This window comes from Vanellus vanellus (genome assembly GCF_965231255.1).
Source record: "Vanellus vanellus genome assembly, chromosome: Z".
NCBI lineage: Eukaryota > Metazoa > Chordata > Aves > Charadriiformes > Charadriidae > Vanellus > Vanellus vanellus.
In genome coordinates, this window is record NC_138908.1 from 88195850 (window position 1) to 88218743 (window position 22894).

Below are 22894 nucleotides of genomic sequence, written 5' to 3' on the forward strand. Positions count from 1 at the left end.
GTATATATATTCATTCACTTTTCACATAAAATATCTTGTAATTAATGGACAAACTATTGACTTTCTAAACAAATCTATCTTGTTCTCAATCTTTGCTTGTTCGACATTATTTAAAATACGTTTTGCAAAGATACTTAGGTATCTTAACAGCTCTGCTTTCATTGGCTTATTCCTGGATTTAAGCCCCTAAATCACTTGGGCACTTTTACAAAACTCATTCACCCAAAATAAATAATCTTGAACAAATCCCACATTTTAAAAAAGCCTTTTTTGAAGCTGTTTCCAAGTGACTTGAATGTTTCACATTCTATAAAACATAATAATTAAATGTCTTATTTAAAAGAAAATATTCTATCATCTATTCATTCAATTATTCCGTGGAGTTTTGAACAATCAAGCCTAAAAAATGAAGGCATGAATAGAATGATGTTGCAAATGCACCAACTTCTCTATGTGGCCTTCATTATAATTGTGAAGAATGAAATTTACATAAATGGAGAATGATGTTTTTTGTTTTGTTTTTTAATGTTCCAAGATGACTATTTTATCTGTGCAATGTAATCTTGGAAACAAGAGTAATTGAAAACATCAGAATACTATCAGAGTGAATATAGTATATCATACAAAAATGTTCATTTTGTACCTTTTATATTGTTGTAAAAGGAAACACTGAAATAATTGTCCACATAATTGTTTCTTTTACTGTTACTGAATTCCAAGAATATTAACAATGGAAAGGAAGGGCTAATACTTTGCCTTCTCCTGACCTCTTCCTCTGTATATGTTCACAGATGATGAATATGGACAAAACAGTTATTAATCAAAAGAGATTCCATTTATCTAATGACCCAACAAGCTCTAGGGACTGTAGGGCGTTATTGCCTGAGACTACTGCATGAAAGGAAAGTAGAGTTCTCGCCTTCATGGCTGTGGAAAAGAATTTGTTCACCTTCAGCATTCCAGCTTGAGAAAAAAGAGAAGATCCAGAACATTTGACTCTTTTTTACATCATGTTGTTTAACTGTGTGTCTTTTGGCAGAAGAGGGAGGAAGTAATTCAAGGCTTGAAATGTTGATAGCTGCATGATTCCCAAGTAAAATAATTTTTAATATTTTGCTTAGCAAAAATATATATAATAGTGCTGAATTTATTGAATGATAGGTTCTGAAAGGCTCATCTCATTTCACTTTAAATTGTAAGAAAAGTTATTAATGAAGGACTGCATTCGACATAGCACAGTTTAGGTATACTGTCCACAATTTTGCCTAGGGTCTCGATTCCAGCTGTGGTGTGCACTGGGGCGTGCATCCACAGGAGTGGGGAAGGGAAGAGCACCGCTCTGCCCTCGCAGCAGCCCGGCCCTGAGGACCTGCTGACACCTACCCTGAGCATGAACCTGCTCGTTGCAAAGTTTTATGGCAGCACTGTGCGTCACCTGGGTGTGCTCCTGGGTGCAGGGCCATCAGCTCCCGTTGGGAATGGTGAAGAAAGGGAACACAACATCCAAAACAAAGTCATGTTCCCATGGAGATTTCTGGATTTTTTAACAGTACCAGTGTAGAAAGATTAGAGAAGGAATCAGCAGCCTTTGCTCCCTACAGATTTTCTGTAATAAATGGAGTTATAAAGGAATGCAGGATGCTTATGGCAGCTAGGAAGGGGCAGCAAGGGAATGATTGGTGCATGAACCCTTAACGCAAAGGGCCTAGAAACTGGTGAGCGAGGAACAGCAGATCTCAGAATTATGTTATGCTTCTGGCAAAGGAGCTGGCATAATCTTTTTCGTTGATATCATCCCAGAAATTATTGTTTATCTTATCTAAAATAACCCACTCTAATCTCAGTCCAGATCATCGCATGGGTTTAGTGGTCCCCAACCAGTGAAAATGTATGCTTCTCTAACCAAGTGAGAACTTGAATCGCTCTCATTTGAAGCCAGCCCTGTTACTGGTTTCCAGCCTCTTGTGTGGGCACAGGCAGTCAGTCTGCATCTGCTTTGCCAAGAAACAGTCAGTCTAGTACCTTCTGCTTTATATTTACAAAAATATTTTTTCATCCACTCTCCAACCTACTGCTGAAGTTTTGAGGTGTAGCATCTCACAGTCAGATTAGATGGTGTGGCTTATCTGAAAATGTACCCTGCCCAAGAAGAGCCGATCAGTTATAGATTATGTTTCGAATGCAATTTATCAAGCTGGCATCATTCAACAAGTGATCAGGAACAATGAAAAAGAACAAGATCTTCATGCAAGTCAATTCGTACACCGTGATATTTGTGTTGAGAGAGTAGAGTCATAGCAGGCTTAGTGGATAGACTCCCTCTGAACTGAGAGATCTGAATTCCCTGGCTCTGTTGTTATTTTTATTCACAAGTTATAAGGGCAGCTGGTTTATATTCCACTGTGCAATTACTGCACAGACTTAGGAACAGCTTAACTTTCATCTTCATGAATTTGGAAAGGAAACAGTAATACAAAGAGCATAAAACCCATAGCGGCATGAGTTTTCTAGCATCAAACCTTTGTTGGTCTTGGATCCCGATGAAGTGCTTCTTATCACTGCAGGGAAGATTTACTGTTGACTCAGATATCTAAATTTAGGCTGTCTGCACTTTAGACGTTTACACGTGAGGTACATGTCTCTGCTCACCCTACTGTAGACACCTATGTTTGGCCATCTTACACCCACATATCTTCACGGACTATGAAGGTGTTCTTAAACTTGTAGTTCTCAGCCCAGTGACAGTGTTTGGCAGGTTTGACAGTCTCAGAAATGGTGAGTTAGAAGGTGGCTGAGAGGTGACTTTGTAGCTGCACAATTTCAAGATGAGCTCAGGCAAGTTTTCTCAGGTTGCAAATAAGATAGTTAAAGAAAATACTTGTCCTTATTTCTGTTCCTAACAACTTCCCAGCTGTGACTCCAAATGAAACAATCCTGAAATTCCATGATCTAATTTAGTTTTCTTCACTTATAACATCTGTTTACTTTTTGCACCTCACTCACTACCAAATCCTAAGTGCCGTGCCTTTCAACCCGAATGTCCGGCGTGAGGAAGTGCGAGAGAGAAGCTTCCTCTGCCGATGAGAAATTGTAAAAGACATCAAAGACATCTCAGCCAAAAACACTGAGTGGACCCAATACCTCACCCTGGGCTGAAGGGAGAAGGCATGATAGCATGATGCAGGAATAAGCCAGCGTATCAGAAGAAATATTTCTTACAAATGGCACAAAATCAAGCCCAAGCATGTTACCACTGTATTTGCTGAATTTTCTTATCTGGAAAAAGTCTAAGGGTTGGTGTGTGTATTTTGGTAATGCTGCTGTGATTCAACCACCAACGGGATCTCATTGGCTTCCAGAGAGGGGGAAGGGACCGACAGCAGTTAAGCTCTGACATGTCTTGGTCAAACCTGTGCTCCCTTCGGATGTCTGCTGTGGTCTTGGGCAAGTATCTAAGCTTCAGCACACCCTGCCAGTGGCGTGGGGATGGAGTTATTTGACTGCAGTAACAGGGAGCATTAGGATTTGAACTGAAATACCCAACTGCTAAGATAACAGGCTGCCTGTAAGCATCCAGGAGAGGGAGAATAACCTGATCAGAGCAAATTGTGTAGGAGCTGCAGGTGCACAGCACCTCTCTGGACTTGCCTCTCTGCTTGGAGGCTGGAAATAAGACTTTCATATGCTTAAAGGTAGCATCTTGTAATGCAATTAGCAGCTGGCAAGAAAGGGATGAAACACCCCACGACTTGTCATTTCTGCACAAACCAGTAGCAAGCCCTCTGTGGGCTAATACTGCATTGCAGAGCCGTGGCTAAATCCAATGCAAACGTTATTCTAAGCAATGTTTCCTAAAAAGCATGAAGACATTTGTATTAAAAATGAGATCAGATTCCATAGTCTTTTCTTATCCTTAACTGGGCAACTTTTCTGACAAGGCAAGGGTTAGGGGGAAGATATCCAGAAAAGACTGTCACAAATAGAGAGTGAGCTCGGGTTTGGCTTTTGTAAAATGTTTTGGTTTTGATAAAAAGTTAAATTTTAAACTAAACTACCTGACATCATCCTCTTAACATGACGGAGTTGCAGTAATATTGCAGCTTTAGGATTTTTTAACTAAAGATTCTCCCGTTCTTTTTTAAAAATAAGCTAGACAAATTTTTTTATGTCCTTTGAGAGTTCTGCATTGAGACCTAATGTGGTACGACTAATAGGGCCCTCTGGAATCTTAAAAAAGAGCAGTCATATTTTAGGTTGAAGCCTATTCTGAATTTTTGCAAGAAATAGGGTTATCGTATGCCATTTTTTACAGATGTAACACACAATGAACTGAACTTTCTCATGCTCAGACACTAATTTTGAGAGGAAGAATAAAACCCAACTAAGTTGTGTTGTGTGAGATAAGGGCAGTGGAAACGCCTGTCCGCACCAGTTGGTATGAGTTTGATAGCTTCAGGCCAGGTTTAGTTTAAATTTGCTACAGGTGAGGTCCTTAAGAAAAAACAGTGGTGCTGATCCATTAGAAAGACATCAGTTCATAAAGATGTGTGAAGCAGCAAGCACAGCACTATTGAATGCTGGCTTTTGAAAAAGCAAGGTGGAGGATGAGATTGGTGTTTGAACTCAAGTAATGCAACTTGTAACGTTTCACTGAGCGGATGCGACTCAGGAGCATATGAACTGCCTAGGATATTAACCTCAGAAAATCTTTTAGTCTTCTACTTCCCATCTTTCTCTGGTGTATGGTGCCGTTTGCCATGGCCGGTGATGGTTCTGCGCTCTCTTATTCTATAGCCTGCTGCTTTTTGAAGTGGGGTCTTGCCACGTGCATCTCCAGTGGGTACCCAGTTTCTCACAGCTAGGATCCGTAACAGATAATCTTGCTGCTATCAACAAAATCCCCATGCTGATTGTAACACTTATCTTCCTAGGCTTTCTTGTCTATCACCACGTGCAGTGTCTGAGTGCCATTCTGCACCTTCACTGTACTCAGTGTAACAGCGTAGGAATCCTGAGACACAATTCTTCAGCATCTGCTGCTTTTCTGCAAGATCTTTGCTTGTACTACTCTCTTCTTACAGATCATAACCCTGTAAGGTTGTTTTCCCATAACCTTCATTGCTGTAGCCATGTGTTCTGTTGCAAAACAGGCAAACCTACAGCATCAGATGAACCTGGATCACAGAACCCCTGCCTGAAGAAGGTGTACATTATGCTCTATGCACTGTATGATCTGAGACGTGTTTTACATTGGTTAAAAGCTCTTGGTTGGTATCAGAGCCAGTAGGATCAGGGTGTTGGGGTTTTTGGTGTAAGCTGTCCTTTCTGAAAAATAAAATGTCCTTCACTTTCCTCCCATATCTCCATCAAGATAAACACGCTTTGACCTGTTCCCCCATGCTCCCCAGTCCTTTTGGGACCAAACCTGGGACCTGGAGTCTGGAGGCAAGTACATTTTATGGACTGTGCATTTTATGTTGAATGTTGGGCCCTGCAGCATAAACCAATTATAAAGTCAAAAGCATATGTATCCATGTAATTTACCTTAGGTTGTCATCTTCATTAGGAACCTGTATCATTAATAATATTGGGACTAGGAAATTATAGGAAACTGACAAGGGCCAGTGTGTTGCATAGCAGCGTGATCAGCGAGGTGGCAGGAGAGGTCCTTCTGTTGGGTGAAGATCTGTGATTGATCTTCAGGAAACGGGAAAGCTCTACAGAGCAGAAGGTGAGGGGAGTCCAGAAGAGGGAATAGGCGGAGCAGGATGAGCACACTGTCCCAGACCTCCTCTTCCCTGGTATTATAACCCTACAGCCGAGTTGTGGTTGGTGCTTCCAGACACCCCAGCTAGAGTATCAGAGATACCGACGTGCTTCCGCACTGTCTCTGGGCCACCTCCTGCACATGAGACAGTATAACGGGCATTGACACAAGATCTCCCTCCACCCTGTGCTCGTTCAGAAGATCTGAAAATTGCCAACTCAGAACATACATATTGCGGTGTGTGTATCATCTCCAGTGCAACGTTCTTTCGCTGCTTAATATGCACTAAATGTAAATAAATATCTTAAAATTGGTTTAGAAGGAGTAATGGAAATGCATGAAGTTATCCCTAAAATATAATAACCTCCTGTTCCCCAGCAGGAACTCTAGGGCCTTGTTCAGATACATTGATTGTGTTGTCTGCAAAACTAGAGAGAGAGCTTAAAAGGTTGAAAAGAAATGAGGGATTAGGAAAAAAAAGCACTAGAGGGAGGAAACACAAAGCAAAACTGCATCTGGCTAGCGTAAATGAATAGGTTCTTGCATATTAAATGTTCTCATTGTTATTGTTAATATTGAGTCACAAGTGAAATATTTTAAATAAAACCAATGATGCCCTACTGGATCATTTCAACAACTGTTTAACCTCATGGCAAATATTTAATATCTCATCCTCACCTATGGCTTTAACAGTGAGCCTTTGGGTTCGGTGGGGGATCACGGAGGCACAGCTGGTGTGCACATTTCCTACGGATCCTCAGAGCCCGGCGGTCTGCGCAGTCTGCAGGCTCCTCCATGACCCTTTCTGCACGTCCTTGAGATCAGGCTTACCCAAGGGCTGAGAATACAGTGCGCCACTTTTTGAGGCAGGGAAAGCTGCAGGGATTTACATCAGCTGAGTATCTTGTTGAGCTGACCTCAAGCTTTCCTCTTGTTCTGTTTGTGCTCGGACGGGGCACAGCCACACTCCTGCTAGCGAGCACTGAGGGCAGCTCTCCTCTTCTGCCCTGAGAAAGGTGCAACAGCAGAGATTCATAGGTTGTGACTTTACAGGTCTAGCCTGAAGACACAGAGGAAACGGCTGATATTCCTAGGCTTAATATGAGTCAACAGCAAACGCTAAGATACCTCCAGCTGGCAATTCAAAGCACCCAAGGCTGGTTCTTGCTTGCAGTCTCCCACCACGAGAAAGCATCTCCCTGCTGAGTACACAAAGATCCTGCAAATCAGTGGAGGTGCCTGCCATCCGATGAGGTCCTTAGCAGAATGTTACAGCTTTTGCATCCAAAAATGGAGACAGCCTGAAATGTCAGATGCCTCTAACTTTGTAATTGGCGGTTAAAGTCTGTTTGTCTCAGAGTAACGGGAGCATCGGGGCTGAGAAGCGGTAGCACCCACATCTCCCACTGACTTCAGGGAAAGCTGCCGGGCTTTGCTGTTCCCTGGGATCAGGGGCAGAGAGTTCTGTCATAAATACTCCTAATGCTTTGAGATTTCACTTTGAATTGTGCTTTAGAAATTAAACGATCATAATTACCATTATTGTTCTATTTTTTTAGTAGATTAACAAAATTACCGGTCTGATTATCCAACCAGTTGTACCCATTCAGGTTGTGCCAGATCCTTGGCTAGTCCGTAAGCTAGTCCAGCTCCACTCAAACTACACAGCTACGCCAGTTTACACCATCATGAGGCACAGCACGCTGGTTTCACTGAGAGTGCTTTTGATTTACAGCAGGATAACAGAGCAGAGTCAAGCCGCGCTTTCTACTCCAAGCTTATTATTGTCACACGAGTTATTCTCTAAGTAGAAACAAGAAGCAATCTTCCTTTTTATTTCATCGCCAGGAAGCATCACAAATGCAAAGGGCCAGTGAAGGAAGAGGGGGATAAGGAGGAAAGCAGGCTGTCGAAAGTAAAGATGTGTTTCTTGCATGAATAACTCCCTAACAATCTGCTGAAGGAGTGATTTTGTATCAGCCTGAAACCCCAAACCAGCATCATTTTAATTTGCCAAGCACCTGTGAAAGAATGCAGCTGCAAGACCATGGGAAAACAATGGGAACTGTGACAGTTCATTAATATAAACCAGCAACTAGATTTATTTGGAAAAGTCATTGATACAGAATTACACTGGAGGACACGGTGGCATTCCTGAAGTATGCCAGCCAGCAGCTAACTAAGATTATAGATGTGTGTACATCATTTGAACTTGAATGGTTATTTGGTAACTCTTACAATTTATTGTGTAAGTCAGCAAAACAAATGTATAAGAAGGAGTGATTGCTTCAGCATTTCCTTGTTTCTTTGGGTTTTTTATTTGTTATTAATTTTCTTTTTTTTTTGTTGGGGTTTTTTTGGTTTTGTTTTTTTCTTGTAGTTTGCTCTGGCTATTTTTTCTGGTGAAGCAAGAGTTTGGAAAGTGCAAGCGGTATTTAAAACTGTGATATGCACAGATGGGAATGAAGGAACATCTTCATGCAAAAATTGTTCTCGGATACATTTTGATCTAAATGGATATGTCTCTGTACTAGGTGGAACATCCTGATTTTCCTCAAGAAGGTGCTCAGGCAATGCAGCGCTGATGATGGTGGCAGACCTGAGGACAGATCCGCGGCCAGGAGAGCTGTCCTACCTGCGGGTCGGTGAGTTGTTGTGGGACAGGAGGTGGGATTTCGGTTCTGGGGAGTGCTGCCCCATGGCGCGGCCCCTCTCTGCCCCACTCCAGCAGCACGGTGGGATGCTGCAGAGGTGGGAGCAGTGGGCACAAGAGGAGATGGGTGCAACCGGTAGATCCAAGCCAACAAATGACTGTTCTCCCAGGCAAGAAGCATGGTGCAAGGGACGATAATCTGTGGGAAGAATTGTCCCATGGAAAAATCTTGTTCCGAATCGAGCTGCCAAGGTGGTTAGCTGCTCCTGGTGTTTTGCCCTTAAAAAGTTTGCTGCTTTTAATGAGTTTGAGGTATATCTCTAGCCTGTAGTGTGATTAAGAGTTTCTGTCACTGGAAACAGCAGTTACAAATTACAGGGTGGGCAATGATGTTCTAGGTAAATCCAAAACAATTTGCTTTGCATAGATTAGCAGCTACTAAAGAGATACGAGACTATAGACATTAATCTGGTAAAGATTTTCATGGGGTCGAGGGTGCAATGTCAGAAAGATGCTTTGCTGCCCATCTCTCTGGAAACAGTAAAAAGTAATGAGAGAATAAGGAGTAAAATTGCATTCAGCTTTCAGATATTAATAGTTTTGGGGACATCTCTGTGATTAGGTCAGACCAAATAAGCAACTGAACACATCCAGTCTAACTTGCTCAATTTCATCTCTTTTTTCTTGCTTGCCTCCTCTCTCCTCTGCTCCCCTATCTCTCCCTCTGTTATTTTTAAAACTGAATTTTCTGATTTCCAGATGCAACTGCAATATAAAGTAGAAATAAAACAAAGCAGTGAAATTGTTGAAGCCCATAATCTCTTCACATAACCCCTAAGAAAAAGGGTGTATCATCCAACTCTATTTACTGGTTATGGGTCCCTGTTGCTGTACTATCTGTAAATACAAGAGTAGCTCAGCTTATAAATTTTTTAAGCATAGGATATGCAAAGGAATCTCAACAGTGTCTGTAGAGCTGCTGGAAAAGCTTGGGCATTGGTCAAAGCCAGCTTATTTCTTAAAGATGTACAGCATATTGAGACTGCAAACATCTCTCGCAGCCTGTGAGCCTACAGCTCCCATGGAGAAGACCATTTTAATCTCCCTTACCTATTCCCTTCTGTCTTCCTCACCTCAAGGGGTTATTTCCCTATAAACATGCCTTCTCAGTAACTCTTTACATACTGTGCGTAGGACCCCTAACCTTTTTTAGACCTCCCTCTGACAGTAGTGAATTTTCTGGACTCTCCACATCTTCCACGCATGGAGAGCAGTACATCTATGGAAGCAAGTGCTGTTGCTGCCCTCTCCGAATCTTCACCTACACCAAAACTGCTGCTCCTCCTACCACAGAGTTACTCCTACCAATCCATAGGTAACTCCCTCCCCAGCTCTCATGTTCATCCTTGTGCTGCAGAAAACTCTCAGCCACTATAATATACCTGGGAAATTTTTGTTTAGTTGGAGGGTGAGGGGTGCTGTAATAAATCAAAAATGTCTCTTCGGTGCATAGGACGGAAATATGAAATAATTCTGTTATTTATTTGAAGGCAGTAAAATGAGTAGATGGTATGTGTGTAGAGTAGTACAACGTGACAGTGATGTCAGATGTTGAGAAAGGGAGGAAATATTTAAATGAGATCTATTACATACTGGTTGTACACAGTCGGTTTTGGACACAGGTAGCTAGCACCTTCATGTTAAGATTTTCCCCTATTTCTTTTCTATCCAGAATCTCCCTGGACTCACAGCAGCTGTTGAGTCCAAAGTGTAGACAACTCACCTTTCATCACATATTTCACTTGGTTTTCTGCTCTACTTTTGTTTTACTAAACCCTAAATTTTGGTGGTTTTGTTTTCCTCCTCTCATAGAATGGCTTTGCAATGCTTATCCTTAAGTAATAGTCAGTAAAGTCAAATTATCTTAAATCAAGCAATGTTTATTTAATTTAGAAAATAGGAAATAGAGAGAAAATCAAACTAAATGAAATGAAAATGGAATAATTCATATCTAATCTAAGGTCTTGCTCAACAGAATGATTCTTTTAGTTATGCTTATAGAGTTGAGCAGCAGTAGTTAGGGATCATTTGTCCCAACTGACAACGTCTTTAGGGCCTGTGCTCACAAAGTCTTACGAAAATGGGACTACTCACGTCCATTTCTGCAGGATGTTTGCTTTCGTTGCAACACCTCCAGCTGAGTCACTCTTTCCTCAGTGACCCTTACATCTTTACACCTCTTACTGGTGCACGCTTGGTTGTCTGTATTTTTTCATAAGCACTTGGATATCAGAGTGCCAGGTTAGACCGTTCTACCACATATAGACAATATATTTATTAACTTAGTCACCCTCTAATTATCATAGGCTGCCTTTTTATTAATATGCAATACACCACTGTACCCCATATTAATGAAGCTTATTATAGGAACCTGATAGAAAGCTTTCCAACTTCCTTCCAATTAACATGCGGTGTTTCGGAGGAATCCTCTGAATATGGGTAGGTGTTTGGCAATTGCACATAACCTTTTTTTCAGGCAACTTCACTTAAGATGTCCTTGTTAGATTAAAGACTCCTCAAATGCTGATTACCCCCTCCGGTTCGTTTCTTCATTGTTTTCCAGACAGAGTAGTTGCTTTCATATATTTTGTTTAGGTTACAACTTAAAAGTATCATCTTGGTTTAACACTTTCAATTTATGTTAGACGAGCTAGTTTTAGATTGTCACATGTAAACCAGTGATTCTTAATTAGCTGCATAACTGGGCTGCAGGCAAAAAAATGTAGGTAGCGATGCAGTAGGTGAGAATTATGTCCTGGTGGAGGCTGTCCTGTGCCTCTCAGGGAAGGAGAATTCGGTACAGGCAGCATTTTGTATTTACACAGAGAACAAATCAGAATGGATAATTAATTCTTCTTCTCAAACTTCATGCCTTTAATTTAAACTGGTAGAACAGATCTAATTTTTAATGGTCAGGCGTTATTAGTAACCCAGGTAAGACTTTTGGGAGCTGTAATCATCTCCAAGTAACTTGTAATAAACCTGGAGGTGTAGGGGACGTACCATTTAAGCTTTGCCGTGCATGCAAGGATCCTCGTCTTCCGGGAGAGGGGAAGAAACCCACCTCCAGAACTAGAAATAAAAAAACACTGAGAAAACTTTGGTGTTTCCCTCCCTTCTTGAAAAGGCCGTGTCCAAGCTCAGTACTAAATGCCACAGTGAAAGATTGCTGGAGAAAATGGACTGGAAGCTCAGGCATAAAATAAGTGCTAGAAAAGCTGGTTTCCAGTGAGAGGAAACCTGCTATCCTGCGTGATGAATCCTGGCACGTTTTGGTTCCACAACAAAGGAGAACATTTACATCAGTGCAGCTGCAGCGTTTCACCTGCTGCTGAGTTGCTTTCTGCGTGCACTTCAGAAAGCCTTGCCTGATAGTTAGAGCAGTAAATGGAGGAAAGTCATCACCGTGACGGTGCTGGGTTCTAACGCCCGCGTGTTGCACGGCTTGTGAGAGCCCAGCGGTTTTGAGCGTACCCCCAGGCCTAGAGGTGCTTGTGCATTTACCGCAACCACATAACAAAATTTTAGAAGACAATATTCCATGTAAACGCTTTATTTGTAGCAATTCCCTCTGCAAATTATACACAATGTTTGTTTCTGACCTACCCTGCATTAGTGTCCTTAGTGCCAAATGGGTCCGTTGTCCACACTGCCTAACCCCGAGAGTGCCCTGAGGTGCCCCTGGGTACCCCAGCTGGCACGCTGAGGAGGAGATCTGGAGTGCATCCTGTCATCATGGGCGTTCTGGGTGCGGTGGATGCCCTGGCCTTGAAACCTCTCCCACATGGAGAGATACCCACCACGTGAGTACCAGTCCCAGTAAATTTTATGGCACAGCCTGTATCATCTTGCACGGAAGCCACATCCGTTGACTGCTGCGTCCCCATTCAAAGAAACCCTCTCCACAAGCTGCACGGGGTGAGGTGGATGGGACTTGTGGGTGTACTGGCCTACACGTGGTCAGGAGTCTGGGGAGCTTCCTTTGCTCACAAGGTTTCCCTCACTCAGGCTTACCTTCTAAGGCGTAGTCGTGCTGTAGCTACCGCGAGCTGTAGCCATAGGGTTGTTTATGCCACTGCATTCTTAGCTGCAGCTTCACTTGCAACCATGCTGACTTCTCATACCAATATCTGTGAAAACGCTTCCCTCCTTTACGGTAAGAAAGCTCGCCAGTTTGAAGCGAACTGATTTTGTTGCTGCTCAGAGCTGCCCGCATAATAATTTAGACATTTGTGTGCAATGAGGTGGTCTTGAAGAACTGTGTGGTTTCTGCAGTGGGAAGTCTTGCGAGGAGTGTCTGCAGAACAGAGGGTGAGACCCTTCGGTGATGTAAATCACTTGATTTCCTTTGAATTCTGTATAGATACAATCGGTTGAGAATCTGACTTAAGATGCTGAACTCATATGCCTCCCTCAGTGAACAAAATATTAGATAAATAAATTATAACAATATATTCCTGTAGGATTATTCTGCATCCAATTCTAGGATTATTACCAAGAAATAATAATTAGTGCAATGGCATCATCACACTAATTTGTTTTGTTCTTACTTTTCTACACAAATAAAGTCAGCCTTGGTCCTGGAGAGCTTACCACAGGAGGCTTTGCTTCTGCAAAGACCAGTGTATGCTGTCATGGTGGAGGCGTGTAAATGCCCCCACTGACCCGAGGAGTTGGTTTTAGTAAGATTTCTCACAAGCTCGGGAGTGATTACAGGCGATGTTGGCTGGATCTAGAAGATACACGCTGATAAAAGATGACACTGGGAAACTCAAGAGATAGTGGTGACTTGCTCTTTTGTTGGCTTTACAAATTACAGTCTGATGGAGCAGATATAAGACAGTGTTGCTTGCTAGGCTGCAGAATGAAAAACTAACCCAAGCAAAAGCATGAGGAACAGCCAAAGGAAGCTGAAAGCCGTAGCAGAGCAGCTGGGAGTAGCCAAGTAGCCATAGCTCTGCACCCGGAGCCGCGTAGCTGCGTCAGCACGGTGGGGCGCTTGGGCTGCTGAAGCCATCCTCACCGCGGGGCTTATGGCTCCAGGGTAGGGATGCGCTGACACCATGCTCTGATTTCAGAGGGACCTCCTGCCCGGCCAGCTTGGGACACGGGCAGAGTGGGCTGTCTCAAAGGGCTGGAGATGTGCTCCTGGGTAAAACCGAAATGTTATGATTGAGGTAGTTAATGATAAGCTGTAAAGGAAAAAGCACCAAATCTTGATCGCAGCTCTCAGGTAGTAAATCAGAGTAACAGCACAATAGAGATGTTATGCAGATAAGTTGTACAGCAATATGAAGAATTTAACAGCTATTGGAAGCATTGTATAAAAATAAGAAATAAATTAATATCTGACCAGAAAGGATTTTTCTGAAAGTTTGAGGCAGGTTGGACACAGTAAGCCTCCAAGCCTATTTTTAGTGACAATAGTAAATCATTAACAATAAGAAGGTTCTTAGCAGATACCTGAACAAATTTAGGCACTTTATTAAAAATATTTAATGATGATATTTACTTAAGACCATGCTGTAACAAAATTCTATGGGTGGAAAACCTGGGTGGGGAGAACTGAAGGAGCCGTTCTCCACCTTTGGGCTCCCATCCCATGTGGTTCTTCTCCTGAACTCCAGGGCTGCGAGGATCCCAGTCTCACCTCTTTCCCCACTAGCCAGGTGGGCTGGTGAGATAGATCACCCGTGCTCCCTGAAGATGTGACTTAGGCACATGGTTGAATGCAGAATTTTTACCAATCCCTCCAGCTCTTGGCTACAAGAGGGGGGAAAACACTTCCAGCCTGATGCCACGTTGATAGACCCAACCTTGTCTGCACCAAACCCCACAGCCAAGATTTTGGTATTTCACACAGACCTGAGACCCCAAACTTTTGGTCCCATTTGCAGCCTAGTAATTCCCGAGTTGCGCTTCGTATCTACTGCTAAGATGAGGACATTGCTGGTTTATCCTTTGTGTGGATGGAGGTATCTGACCGAAGTTGATAAATGCCCTCGGTGCAACATGGGAGGTGGTGTGAGCGCAGCCCTGCTCCCCGTGAGCTGGGGGTGGTCGGCGGAGCTCAGGTGGGTTCCCGTGCTGGCTGCCTGCAGCCGGCTGCCGGAGCACAGCACCTCGGTTATCTCTTCAGCCCACAAGGGACAAGGCTCTGTCCCTCACACTCTGTGCTACGGCTCCCAGTATCTTTCAAGAGGCAGGTTTTGTTCCCCTTCCCTCAGTTTTCACACAGACGCTATTAAGAATTCAGAATTATTGCTTTGCCGGTTAAACGCTAACAATAAGAGCCTTTCAAGGTTAGCAACACAATTTGTGAAAATGAGCAAACTATTGGGAAGGCTTCACTCCACTGTCTAAATTAATAAGACTTAGTATCAGCGGGTCACATCTTGCTTTCAGTGAATCAGTAGTTATTTTGCCATTGACTTTGCAAGAAGTAGGATTGGGTCTGTACTTGCTATTTAAAATAAACAAAACTATATATTAAATTAGACTTCCACTGCTGCAGAATGTTGCAGGAAAGTAAAACCGATACCGTTAAATTACAGATAAAGGGGGAGAGTCCAAAATTTCCAAAATGTTCTCTTTTTCTTTTTTAACGACTGTCATTATATTTTGATGTGTTTAATAATACAGCAGAGGTTAAATGAAACATGAAAAAGGGATGTACATTAAAATTGAGATAACTCTTCCTTCAGTGAAGTGGAACCCAGCAGATGTAGCTGCACACTGTAATTGCTGCCTGTTTCCTGTCAGTCTGATTAAGTTGCATTGTCCCTGCTCCAAGTGTAAGAATCAGTGGCTTCCCATAGGGCACAGCATGGGACAACTGGCTTATGCAGTCAAATGACTATGTGCACCTCCTGCTTGTCCTGTTAATAGTATAGACAGACAATATACATTGATGACTTATAAAATCAATAGGCTGTGTAGTGTGGTGGAGGCACAGTGTCTTTCATCTTAGCGGCACTCCAGTCAAGGGCCAAGGATTTTTTGGTCGAGTTAAATTCCACAGTTCAGGAGGCCAAATAACCCCAGTTCCTGGCTGCTCGGGCTGCGCTGTATTCATTTTGGTTTTCAAGAGTTATTATGCACCTTCTAGTGTTGTTCTTTTACTCGTTTCAAAATATAACATTGTTCATTCTGTTCACAGTTATTCATGTTTTCCTTTCTGTAATAAATCCCTACTTACAGGATTAAACTGCTAATGGTAAAATCCAGTACCTATCTGGGGAACGCGAGGCCGGATTCCCAGCTGCTATAAATTGCAGTAGATCCACTGAAGCCAGTGGGGTTACTCTGATTTACAACAGCTGTTGGACTTGCCTGAGAGGTCCATAAAGTGATATTTTGGTTTTATTCCATTCAGAAAGAATGTGATGTGCCTCATTCAGCAGAGCATTGCCCTACTTTTGTCCCGGAGTAATTTTGCCGCTGGCTGTGGCATTACATCAGTGCAAAGCTTCGGTAGCGTGGAGGTGAGGAAGGGCTGTTGCTGATAATTATTAACTGGGTTTTACAAGTGGCCTCCAATTACTTACTGCTAAATTGCATATGCGGTGGCATATTTATATGTCTGCATTTAACTGGAGGAGCAAAACTGTGCTTCGGTGGAGGAGGCAAGTCAGGTTGTGCTTACAGAGCCCCTGACAAAGGCAAGGAGGTGACACCCCGCACAGCAGAGCAGTCCCCACTCCTTAGGAGCCACTACGCCAGTGGAAGCCCAATTTAGATGTTCTGGTTAATAGAGAGAAGATTTGGAGCTTCAGAAAGAAGGGGATCAACCAAAGCAAGGCATGGAATAGGAAACTGCCACGTACCACCGGCAGGGAAATGCTGGCAGCGGCGTATCAGAAACGCCAGCCCTTGCGCGGCGGTGTGGGCTGGTGCGAGCGGGGCACCTCTGGAGAGCCCCCGGCCTGACTCCGCTGGGCAAAGGGAAGCACCCAGGGGAATACTGCACTTACAGAGAATTTTTGGTGGCTGAGCAACTTGAACGCTTTGCATACTGAGTCACTGAATGAGCTTAGTTGCCTTCATGGTTAGCAACAACTGGGCAGGAGGGCTGTGGACTGTGATTTGGGATTTAGGCATCTATCCCGTTCAAAGTCCTGTTTTGGCTCTTTAATCCTTACTTGGATCTGGGACCTTTCTTTCTAAAAATGGAAATTAATATTAGAAGTCATTCCTTAGCACATGTTTATTTTCCAATTTATAGAATGTACCTATTACACTCTCCAGACACATGTGCTTGATTATAATGATTATCATATGTATTTCTAAGGCACTCATCACCATAATATCAAATGTCATTATAGAAATTATGAAAGAGCATCAGCATTTCTTCCAAGGAAGAAGCCAGTTTCCTCTTTTCCCACCACATTAGTGAAATCACAGAAATTAAGCTGACTTTATGCCACTTTTGTTTCAGCTCAAGACAAAACAACCGAGTCCCCAGTGCAATGTGCAATGTGCACCTGAAGCCAAACCCTCTGCAAAACTCTGTGCAAAAAGGCCCATAGCTGTGTGGAAAAGCACGCTCCAAAATCAGGGCTGTCTTCTGAGCCCCGCTTTCCCCCCTGCTCACCCCGGCCAGTGTGTGCACCCACAGCCGATCGTGTTTTTCGGCAGGAGGGTGCAGGAGCTGGATGATCAGGAAAGCACAAGGACAAAGAAGTTCTGAGCTCAGCTGTTAGCCTTACAGACCCTGACTTGAATCCCGGTTGCTGCTCTCAGGGGCACTTCTTTTTCTAATACAAAGATTTCTCAATGAAAATTATAAAGAACTTTATAATTTATAAAGTTTATAATAAAACTTCAGAGCAAAACCCAACTTAAAGTCTTGTCTAAACCAAGGGCTTTAACCACTTGGTCCAGAGTCACAAGTGCTCTTCTCTCACTGCTCCAAAAACACTTGCACATTTGGCACAGGTCAGGAAGAAAGTAAAATGCCAGTGTAGTTTCTTACTTGATTCTGTATGCATCTTCCCAGAGGTAGAAGATACAGATCTGGATTGTTTTAGAAGAGCCAAGATTTTTTTATTTCGTTATTTATTTTCTTTAAGCTACAGCAGAAGAAGGAAACATCTGTAAATGACATGGACATCTCACTGCTCCAGGAGACCTGTCTGGTCAGTCTGGAAGACATGTGGAGCATTTCAAGCCTGGGGGGGGTGGGAGGGTGGTGAGCAGGGAGAGGAGAGGGCTGAGCAGGAGCCCACTGAGCAGACAGGAGCCCACTGAGCAGACAGTGCCCTCGCCAGTAGGGCACAGCCCCAGCCCCAGCCCAAGGTGAGACCATGGTGGGGACAGCCCCGGGCACGGTGGGGCAGCCAGATCCCTGCAGGGAGCCTGTCCAGGAACAGCAGGGGATGGCACTGGGGATGGGGTGACCCATGGCAGCAGGAGCACAGGCAGGTGTAGTGCAGCCCCTTAGTGCTCTCAGTGCCCTGACGGGCTGCTGCCATATGTATTCTCCAATATTACCTATTTTTGTCCTTAGTGAATAAAAAACCGCATTGCGTGTTTTGTTCTCTCTGAATGGCATCACCTGCCCACATCTCCAGGTTTGCAACCTAGCTTCCCCGCAGTTCGCAGGGACTTGTGGCTTTGGCCACTACTAAGCAGAAGAGCCCCTTGAAATCCAGACTGTGACGTGGGGGCGAAGCAGCAGGGAGAAGGGAGGCTACATTTGGATTGCTGACTTAGACTAAAACCTTTTTTTTTTGCACCATTTATGTGATTATTTTTGTGTTTCATATGCTCAAAAATCCCTGGGAAAAAAATAATCTTTTTTTTTTCATTTTTGCTTTGCAAGTCACTTTGTAAAGAACCACTTTGGTGTCTTTAGAGGGCTTTAAACCCACCTGTTTCCTCTGCAAAGCGCAGATGAGGAAACAGGCATGAGCGGCCAGCCCCGCATAGACCTTCAGATTCAGGAACTTTAAGTGAAACTAAATCTATTGGCCCCACATCTGGGAAGAGTTTTTTAAGAAGGCTTTTCACTCTTAAAGCAAAAGATTTATTTCGCTTGTAGGAAGAACCCAGAGAACCGAGCGTTCCTCTTGCTCTGGCAAACGCTACAGCCAGGCTGCTGGTGCTGCTTGCTGCAGCGCTCTGCCTCCGTGCGTCCAGATCATGCCAGCAGTACTCGGGGGAAGGAGTTACCTTGAAAAAGAAGGGACCAAAACCAGGAGGTAAATGAACTAACGGAGCTCCTCATCGCTGCATGTTCCCTCCTATCTCAACGTGCTGATGTGGACACTTGAACGCTTCTAAGGTCACTTGGATAATCTAAGACTACTCAGGATGATATCTAGCTCAGGCAGGAACTCTTATAAGGATTTAAACAACATCTATCTTCATTATTTTACACCCTCATGTCTGTATGATTGATTCATGCTAAATTTTGTTTAATTGCTCAGAAGGTCTGAAGGACTGACATTTGGAGAGAGCCAAATGGGATGTCTGAGCTCCCCCTGCTGCTCTGCGCACGCAGCCAGCTCCGCGGTTGGCCTCGCCACCGGCTCTCCTGGGCAGAAAAAAATCCCAAATCAAAATAATGAGCTGTTTGCTAGGTGGAGAAGAACCAGGGTGGGTTTAGCAAAGGCTCTCTGCTTTCTAGTAGGCTATCACAGCGACTGGGGAGCCACGTCTCGGGCAGGGGAAAAATGCTGAAGCTCCACTTGTACGGGTGCAACCTTTTAGTTTACGTGTGTATGTGAGGCTGTTTGGAGAGCAGTTACTCCAGCAGTGAAGGAACTGGTTCCCCAGTGGGTACATCACTCAGCTCGGTGGTACAGAGCTCTTGTGGATGCAGCTGGGGCAGCCTCACACCACCCAAATGATTTAAGACAAAGAGCTCATGCAGATGAGCTTCAGTCAGGTTACTAACGATGACGGTCTGGTAGCAGGAAAACATGTGCTTAAGGTGCGTTTAGGTGCTAAAAGGCATGACAGCAATCTGCAGGACTTTGTCTTTCCTGCATAAACCCAAAAGAGGTGGTAGTCTCCTTGCTTAGGGGGGCTTTGGGTCCTTAAAACCCAAAGTGAGGAGACTACCACCTCTCCTTTACGTGTGCAGCAGTGGTGTTGGGGCTTGCCTGGAGGACCAAGGTCATCCAAGGTTGTTTTTGTGATGTGTGATGCAGGCAGCACCCTGACGAAGCTCCCGGCCGGGTTGGACCGGGTGGTGACCCACCTACTGCACCCAGCACAGCGGCCACTGCCAGTTTGATTTTATATGCTTATGTTGCCCTAGTTCAAAGGGGGGTCAAATGATGTTATATTTCCAGGGCAGAATCTCAGCTTTCCAATTCTTCATCCTCTGCACAAAACCGTGTTTGTTTTTATTTTAATCCTGTGCGTGCTTGCAAATGATAGTTGCTGTTATTATTTTGAACTAGTATTATATTTTTGCGAACAGATGTGCTTGAGCTGTCTGGCAAGTGTTTCATGGATTTTTATTTTTGTTCTGTTTCATAGTTTAACTTTAGTTAAAACATCTGGATGCTTTAACTGGATGGGCGCTACTTATAAAGCAAGAAATACTAGTAAGAAAAATACTAAAATAATTCAAACTATTTTTAAAATTTAAATGAGTTCTAGAAGGTTTCATTTGAAATGTGAGTCCTATAAACCAATTACTAAATGTAGCCTCGAGAAATTCACACGTGTTTGATTTGACAGGTAGTTTATTTTTCTTTTTATTGTTTACTCAGGCCCTGGTCCAGGAAAAGGTATATGAGCACCTGACTTACTGCAAGCAGTGAAAGGTTTCATTAATTTTTAGGGAATGAATTCCATGTTTAGAATAAGCACATCCTTGAGAAGGTTTGAGAAATGAGGGCTCTTTGTGCTGAGCAGTGTCCAGAGCACAGCGTGCTGGAATATGCGAGGAGGTACCACCTCCCTGTGACCTCCATCCATGCTCTTACCTTTGAACTCACCTCCCTTGGAAGGAAAATGGGTTGTGATCAGTGTTGCCTCTCCCGGATGGGTAGAGATTGCCAGTTCTCCCGTACATAGAAGATTGTTAACCTTCTGGTGATGAGCAAGCTCCCTCATCTTCCCCACCGCCCAGAAGGCTCGGTGGTGGGCGGCTATCACCAACCACACCAGCCCTGCTGGAGATGGAGCGTCCAGTGCCATTACCATCAGTGCTGGTGTCAAACAGCACAGGACCAGTGCAGGTCAGTGGTCGGACTCCAGCTCTCTGGGTGCAGGGGCACTGGCATTTGAGCTCTCGCCAGGAGCGTGCTTTTGAACTCAATCTTCCGGCTGTACTGTGCGTGTCGTGCACTGTGATTAGCGCTGCTCAGTGACCTCGGAGTGCGGAAACCCTATTGTCAGGATTTAAAGAAAGATGTGATCCAGGAGCACTGCTAACGTTCTCCGGTCACTTACGGGCATTTGGTCCATACCCCTATATTTGAGATAATACAGATAGGTATAGTATGTACATATATACATAGACATGGACATATATATATGCATGTATGATGTATAGATATTGGATCCCCAGCATGATTTAGTTTTGATCTATGGATCTTACACTGCATTACATTCCTACTATTACACACGACAGAGCTGTAGTCTCTAAATACTAAAGCCAAGTCATGGCCACCTTAACCTGCCGTGAATCTTTGCGACCCATCTGCATCGCTGAAAGGACCAACATGGCATGTCAGAGCAGCGTAGCACCACGGAGGTGTGCAGAATGATCTCCATCAATAGCAACAGCAAGATGGCAAGTTCTGCTATTTCTTTTGGGGTTTTTTTTTGGCTTGGTTGGTGCCAAGGGCCAAAGCTCAGGTCCAGCCCTGGCCCCACCTCCGTCGCTTCCCCTCATCAGGAATGTGGTCAGGTATCCTTCTTGATTAAATTCAGCAAATCAGGGCAGTTCCTTAGGAATGAGGTACCATGAAACATCCATGCGACAATAACCAACTCCTCCCTCATTTGGAAACAACAGCCAAGGTGTTTCTCAATCTGTGCAATTCTCAACCTATTTCTTCGCTGTAGAGAGAGCCTGATGAGTCTCACACCTCCGACAGCGCCGTACGTGCACTTGAGTAGCGTTAGCCCTAGTTTTCAGAGGTGTAAGTAGGGCAACCGAGTGGGGCCTGGCCTGGCACTACTAACAGCCCCAGAGGACATAGAAATGATTGGAAAACATTGTGCTACAACAAGAAGGAGAAAGAGAGAGGGGTCTGGGAGGAGGACAGGAGGTTGCAAAAGCAGGGAAAAATGATTTTTTTTCTTTTGCTTCGGGGTCTGGAACAGCACTCAGTTGCCCTCGATGGAGGTGAGGGGAGAGGGAAGCGAAAGGTGGAAATAAATACATATTTGTGCCAACGGATGAATAGATAGAGAGAAAGACACAGCAGAAAGCAGTATTGCAAGGCAAATATGCTACAGGCTCTCGACATTAACTAGTCATTATTTACACACTCAAATATCTATGATCCGGTGCATGGACACAAAAGCTGTGGAAAATATCTCCATTTTCAAACAGAGTTTTAATTATTTGTAAAGACTTCAATTGTTCAACAGATAATGTCATGGATTGGTCCTCACAGTGTGAAGTGCAACCGTCCAGAACCCCCACAGTATTATAAATAGGCTTCGGAGCTGGGATTGATTGATGTTTGGCATAAAATCTATTCCTCTGAGCATGTATATTCCTTCTGTTCACCAGTTTCATACAAATATACTTGGGCTGATTTTTTATTCAAATCTCCAATTTATGTAGGGTTTAAACTGTTAAATATTTAAAGCCTTTTTCATCTTTTTTTTTTCCTCTTTTCTGTTAGAGGTAACTAAATCTTTTGCCTAACACAAACAAGACTCGGAGATTTAGCACATTCCTGTGGGGGAGAGAAAAGGTTTATTAATTATATTGAGACTCAAATAATATGCTTCCTTGACACTAATGTTCCATCAGTTCCAACCGCAAGTATCCTATGGGATAACTTTAAAGCCTTTATCAGGATCTAGATTACTGCATTTATGGCTCCATAGAAGAAAGAATTTAATGAACGGCACTCCGAGTTTGAAAAGAGAATCTGAGATAGAGCGATATCAAGGTATAAAAACTATAACAATGAGAAGTTATTTCAGGGGAGTCTCTGGGACTCCATAATGAAACATCAAATAAAAGTAAGTATAATGTACCTTTTCAAGAATCTACATAAATATCCAAGACTCCTTGGATGGAGAATTCGTCCTTGTTGCACCTTGTCTGCCTCTGACAGCGAAGATCTCAGAGGAGCTGTGTCTTTCGGAAAATTTATCTTCCAAAGTCTTATTTAAGTTTTCAGTTATCAAATCAATACCTTCAAATAATTTTACTTTTGAATTTTTATGACATCAGTACTTTTGTTGCATCGGCCTTTTTCTTCCTATTC